This window comes from Colletes gigas, unplaced genomic scaffold (assembly GCF_013123115.1).
Source record: "Colletes gigas isolate AHSC1104 unplaced genomic scaffold, ASM1312311v1 Colletes_gigas_Sc00012, whole genome shotgun sequence".
Classification (NCBI taxonomy): domain Eukaryota; kingdom Metazoa; phylum Arthropoda; class Insecta; order Hymenoptera; family Colletidae; genus Colletes; species Colletes gigas.
Genome location: NW_025106641.1, coordinates 4,667,959 through 4,675,325, shown reverse-complemented (window position 1 = coordinate 4,675,325; position 7,367 = coordinate 4,667,959).

Below are 7,367 nucleotides of genomic sequence, written 5' to 3'. Positions count from 1 at the left end.
ACCAATGATCTCGATACACTCCCTCGAAAACGAAATTTGACGCGTCATAAAAAAATTGATAACCCATTTATTGACACAAATTAAAACAGGGTTAGAGAGCTCTGGTAAAAATAGTTTATTTGACCTTATCAGGTATAGCTTGAAATTAGAAGGGGGTTGGAGCGACTTTTCAGCCGGGATTAAAAACTTCGCGGGAGCCTGAGTCTTTATGAAATTCCGCGCTTATTATAATCCCGGCGAAACGAGGAAACTTGCGTCGAAATAAATATTATTGGACGAGACCCGAACCCGAACCCGAACTCGGGTCGGTGTTCGCGAAATTTTTGAAAGTTTCTCTGGAAAGGGGGACTCGAAACGAAGTCGAGTATTCAACTCCCCGGTCCTCTCCGGTGATCAGCGTTCGTCTGCAACGTTTCAGCGTTTGAGCGGTTCTCGGATGTGAACGGAAGTGGAAAAAATCGGTGCACGCCGGCCGAATCTTTTCAACGGAGCGATCGAAAGGGAGGCGATCTCTCGCGCGAAAGTAAGTCGGGAATATACGATACGATTTCTCGAAGCGAAGTACGCAGCGGCTTGTTTTTCCACGATGATAAGGAGCAGTAATTTTTATCGTGCAACTTCTTTATTTGAACGAACGTTACGTAAGAAATACGAACGGATTCGTCAAAAAGGTGGATCACGAAGTTATTCTAGCTGCTCCGGGATACGAAAGTTAAACTACGGGTAAATATGTGCATAGTTCTATATAACGCGAAGATATACACCGACTCTCGTAAAGTTTATCTTGAGATTAAATCTAACGACGACTACGTAAGCACGGAAAGAAAAGCACGAAACGATAAAATATTTAATCGAAGGGAGAGATTAGACAAAACTTCTATAATAAAATATTTGCGCTAATTTCTCGCGAACAATTCGATTCGACGTGTGCTATGATCGAAAGAGTCATGTTCGTTGAAAGCAGAGCGACGTCGAAGGCGTTTATCTTTCGCGACGATTTCCCCCGGCAAAGTTCTCTCTTTCGCTTTTATCGCGGCTCTTTTTAAGAAGCGAGGATGGATTTCCGTAATTCTGTCGAGCTTCTTTCTCCATCCATTATCGCGAGCCGGCGAACCCGACGGAAAGATAAACGAAGCACGGTTAATATATCCGGGAACACGAAAATTACAGTCCCATAGTTCGCTGAACCGCGAACGAGAGAAAAGTGTATTGTCTTTGCTTAACGACGGTGTATTCTTTTTACGGTAACTGCGATCGTTAGGAGATATCTTCCTATCGCGTAGGGTCGTTTGAACAATTCTCCACGCGTTAGCAGTATTACCTCGTTGCCCCGAGTGTGCTCAAACAACTGGCTCTGGGACGGGGAAACCGTTCTCGATTGGAGAACTCACGTGTCGCTTTTGAATTGTTCCTGGATTTTAATTTCCAAACGAAATATATTCCTTATGTTCGAGGATGTTGACAAGGAAAGATACTTCTCTGTATTTTATGTATTTAATTTGAATTTTTAGGATTCACGATAACTCGAGTTTGCTTTGGTGATGTTTAGATTTCGAACATGGTACAAAGTCTAGTACTATTTAGGCTATTTGAACACATTGTTTCTTCCGCTAAAAAATGATGTAGAAGCAGGGATGACGTATGAAAAATTTCCAACGCGTATTTTCGAGTGATCGATACAAACAACGACGTAACGATGGTTCTTGCATTGTCTATTTTTATAGATAGATAATACTTTGTTCGCTCACAGAAGGTACGCAGGGAAAACTTCAGTAACCTTCAACAATTTCCATCGCATTTGGTTTGGTTTGCCGTACGATCAACGTCAATTCAGATAACAAATACATTGTTAACACGTGCGCGCAAACCTGACTTCTGTCAACAAATTGCGCTGATACGTGCTTAAGCGCTCTTAAATATTAAGTCTCGTTTATGGAACCTGAAAATCTTTTTTTACTCGAAACCATGTGTACAGGCGCTATTTATCCAACGTTGAAGATATACTGCACCTTCGGAAAAGTTATTTTTACTTGAAAAAAATTTCCAAAAACGTAAGTCCTTTATTGTTCGTTTGTTAAACACGCGATCTGCGTTACACGCGCCGGCAGTAAAACGTTACGGAGTTGACAGTCAAAACAAGCGAGGAAAAGTGTTAAAGAATAACAATCCTCGCTACGGAAAATCGTGTCGAAACATGCAACGAGGGATTCATCATATTATAAATACACTTAATCTCCGCTGAACTACTCCAGTACGCGGCGGCGCCTCCTGTACTCGCCAGCAGAGGGCCACGCTCGACTCATCTTTCTCACGAGTGCTCGATTATAAAAAAAACTATATTCGTACCAAATAAAAAATTCGTTTTCCTCGTCCCACGAGCCTTTATTTTCGAAATGATCCCGGTGAAGTCGAATAAAATTTCCAGCGAGAACCAGGGCCCCTACAGTCCGTAGGAAAAAGTGCCATTCGAGAGGCTGTGAATCAAAGGGCCATTAGCAATTTTTCGCCCCTGCCTTTGACGATCAATTTTCCAGCTCGCGCTTCGCGGAACTTTAATCAGTTATTTGTGGATAATTACTCGATCGATGGGTTCGTTTCCCGTATCGTAACGACCGGCGGAGGGGGAACAATTTTCAATTCGCGCAGACGCGCGGATACCGGCCAGCTCGCGACGACTCCGGAGACAATAATTAACGATCGTTCGCCGGGATTTGTTTAACGTTCCATTAGATAACGAAAACGGTGTCTGGACAGGACGTCGGTCGAGGCTTGCGTAATCGTGAATAAAAAAAAAAAAGAAAGGAAAACGTGGCTCGGAGCGTCGTTCGTCGACGCGTATGACGGATTATCCACGGAAGGAGACGCACGATCGCGGGTTCCGGTTTCCGTGCCACAGGACCCGAGTTTTTTTTACATGATGTCATCGCCATTTATCGCGACGGGGTCGGCGCTAAAAGCGAGCGCGCGTATAAAGGCGGCGAGCATTACCGGTGCATCGCACGCGCGACGATATTCGGTAGGAGGGAGAGAAAAAGAAAGAAGAAATAACCGTTTCTGGTTCGCGGAGAGTCGCCTTAATGCTCGTAACGTATAAAGCAACGCGTAAAATACGGAACGATCCCCGGGTTTTCGCGCTCCAAAACACCCTATGGGCTCCAACGGGGGTTGGGTCCACGCTCGTAGACGGTCGAAATATTTTTTTACGAAATTTCCTTTTTTTTTTAACCCGAGTTTCAGTTTACACCGGGCCATTGTGTGTTCCGCGCTGCCGGGAGGCGCGAAACGAGAATAATTCGATAAAATATTTAGCCTCGAAATTAAAGTTCGATGTCTGATACCAGACGCGGCCGCGAAGAGAAACTTTCGTTCGAGGGGCGAACAAGGGGGGAAAAAGTCACCGGGGCTGACAAATCAGACGAACCGTATGGGGGGATGCTCCCGAAGTTTTGATCGATTTTCAAGTTATAAACTCTTTTAGAGGACCGATTGAACGGGAGGGACAGTTCTGGAAGAGAAACTTCAGATTTTTTAACGGGGAAGCATTTTTCTATTTACCGGGTTATTCGGGGATAGGATCGCTATAAGTCGATATTGTTATATAATCGCGAGGCTTTAATATCCTTTTACAATTTGTAACAGACACTGCTTCTCGTCTTCGTTTACCGTAATTACTTTATTATAATCTTTCATCGGTTTAACGCCTCCCTCCCAGCTATCGTTAATCACTTTTTAGCTTGTTTTCAGGTGGTAGATGAACGGGAAAAAGCTCGTAATCTAAATTTAATCCGCGGGGAAAAAGCAGCCTAAAAGCACAGTCCGGCTAATAACCAGAATCTTATACGGGCTCGCGTTGGAGATTATCGTCGACCAGCAAATTTATTTTCTACCCCCAATAGGGGATGTATATTCAGTGAAAAACGTTTCGAATATCCAACACCCATTAAAATATAAATTAGAACCACCGACGGGAGTATAGAAATTATAGATCGTCTTCGAGCTCGAAAAATAAAGTCGCAAAACACGTGTGTACTGGATAACGAAAGACGAGAACTCTGTCCGGTCTAAGCTTGAATTTGGTATTCCCATTCCACCGAGCACGACGAATTTATTTGTCTGGTGGAATTTTACAACCGACAGAATGGCTCTGCGGTCCTTTCCAGCATCACGTGCCGTTTCTCGAAACGGTAACGCGATGTTTGCGCGTCACGTGACGCGTAAAGCACAGTTAGACCGTTGGTTGTTCGCGGAGGAAATAAAAAATATTCGCAGATAAGGCAACGCGCGGTGTCGTTCAATCTAACGAAGGTATTTGCATATTCGATAATGCAGTCGCGGATGACCTAATCGTTCGCGGTTGTTGAAACAACAGGACGGAACAGGTACCAAGCCTCGTCGCGGAATATTCGAAGGGAGCAAAGACAGTTTAAATATCCCGTAGGCTTCTAATTAAATTAATAACTCGAACGAAAACACTCGACGGCGTTATATTCCCGCTAAAAACGTTGGCCGCCGTGCACGAGACCCCGGTAATCAACGAACGAGTGTAACCCGCGCAAACAGATCGCGAATCTCGTTTGATCTTCGCAGCCAATGCGTACGGGATTGCCGCGAAATTATGCCAATGTAAATTCGACGTCGACTACTCCGCCCCGGGACGTACACATTTTAATTATCAAACCCCCGTGTACACGGAAAAATCGAGGAACGAGAGAAACTATTCGAATATTTCACGGGGGGTGTTAGCGTTTCAATTTCGCGAATTAATTTCGCGTACCATTTTTGGAATATCGAATGAGGGAATTCCAACGAATATTTGTAACGATACTGGGCACGTTTAATCAATGGTCTCGTTTAATATCCTAATTGCTATTTTAACTGCATTAAGTTATTTATTCGCGGAACAATGCCTGGTCGCTGGAATTAATATACACGCGAACTGATCGAAGTAACTTTGATTCGTTCGGGAAATATCGCAGGCATCGATTAGTTATCGCGTCAGTCGGATAATAATTTCATAAGGCGCGGACGCGTCATCGACGATGGTTATCGTTTCGAATGGAAACGTCGAAATCGTACGGTATCGATTCCCGCGAAGGAGAGTTTGCCGAACGCACACAATCCGCGGAAGAAAAACAATGGGGGAATCGTGCTCGTGTTCGTATTCGTCGACGGGACTGGAAATACCTTGTGCAAACGCGTTCGTCATCGAACCCCGCGAGTCATCGAAACTTCTCGTCGCATCATCGTCGAAGATACTACGCGAGGATCCGCGTGTACGGCAAAAATGAGAGAGAACTCGATGGCTGCCGTTTATTACGTCCCCTCCTCCCCACCCTTCGTCGCCGAGATTAATGAACGTATTAATGGACGAATTTTCCACGCTTCTCGATACCGCAAGAAACTTCCACCCGCCGTGGAATCGCGTAACTCGTTTAGATTCGCAAGAAAACTTGTCGCCGGCGAACCACTTAGGCGATGACCGAAAAGAACCATTAATCGACCGCCAGCTCGAAAAACAACGATACTCCCGGCAGCAAACAAATATTTTTACGCGGCCGGAAAACCGCTGCGTAACGTCCACGGTTCTTGCCCTCTGCTTCTCGACGGCCGAACGAGTTCGTGCGGTTTTGCTAGCGCGGGAAAATTGCAGCTCGAAAAGTTGCTCGTTGAGATAAGCAAGTTCGCGTTATTAGAGCATCTGACCTTTTCACTGATCGAGGAAACGTCACTTCGCTTGCGTTTCCTTCGAATGGGAGTAAATTAGTGTTAAATGTTGTCCACCTGGAACGTGTTTTTTAACTTGTAAGGTTTTTGTAAGGAACGATAATGCGTCTGTCAATAAACGTACGTGTTAGAATTTTATCTGACGTTTTGCGTGTTTTAACAGACCCTAATTCCTTGATTTACGATCATCGGAGGTAATTGCGTGAGCTTTTGGTTTAACGAGATTCGAGAATGAAGGAAAGATCGAGAGTTTGTTGCGTGTATTTTTATTTAAAAATGATGGAATAAGCCCCAATACTTTTCGATCGCGCAAGCTATAATAATTCAAACTCTGTGTGTAGTGTAAAGCATAATCGCTTAATTTAGATTGCAATTAGTTTAGATATTGAATATCAGGATGCTTAGAGATTGTCACCTGATCACGTGTAACTATTATCAATCTTCACTCGATGTTTTCACAAGCAACATTGTTATCTTCAACCTTCCATAAAATTAATAAGCACACGAAGATAAAGCTGAACGATATAGTACAAACACACTCCAGATGGAGGAGAAATTACAAACAGAAATAAATCTATCAAGAGAATGGATTATTGTATTTAACGCACTAAAATTCTGATTAGGCGCGGAGAACGCTTATTTTCGAGACCATTCGTGGTTTCCTCAATATGGATCGGGGAATAGTTTGATCCAGGGTATTGATATCGTGCTTCTACAAAATTCAGACGGTTCCGGGTATCTTCGTCCAGGGGTTGAAAATGGTTTCGGGCCAGAAGCGAGGAACGTTCGCGCGAAACGTAATCGACGCTAGTAATTTGGATAATGGCCGATTTCGGGGTGTTGTTCCGACGTAACGGAAGCATCTCGAACAGAAGAGTTACCGATCCTCTGTGTCCGGTGTCGCGTATCCGCGGTCAACGTATCCGATTCTGCCTAAGTGGAACGCTATTATCGGTCGACGTGCGTTCCCGCGTTATTATATTCCGGCCACGCTCGCTACGAAATAACCAGCGATTCACGGTTTATTAACGAGGCGAACGGACGGTGCATTGCACGACCCCGTGAATAATTTCATCGCGAAGACCCGAACAGAAACCAGTTTCAACCCCCGACCGACGGACGGACGATCGTTTGAACCGACGCTTCGCGCGGAAATAAGAGACTCGACGCGAGAAACGAACACCGTTTATAATTGAGTCCCGCCCTGAAACAAACGTCGACTTAATTCAGAGCGAAAACAGACCCGGGTGCAATTAATTTGAAAAAAAACACGCAAGGCGATGCAAGTGGGATAGGAAACACTGTTTTGGTTGAAATACATCGGTGGTTGCTCTGTCATTTTATTGTATGGAGTCTGATTTTAAGTATTTTATATTTATTTGCAAAAACACGGATCATTTTTAATCTGGGGCGACTAGAATTTATTTCTTTACACTTTTACACTTTTTTGGTCGAATTAAATATTCATTTACCATTAATTTATATTTTGGGGCCTTGGTAGTTGCTCTGTCATTCCATTCCTGAATCGAGTCTAATTTTAACTGTTTTTTACTGGCTTTAAAAATGGTTCCTAACTCTTTAAGGGTTTCTTCTCGCCCGAACTATTCCCGAAAACACAATATTTTTTAATTCGAAGATTCCTC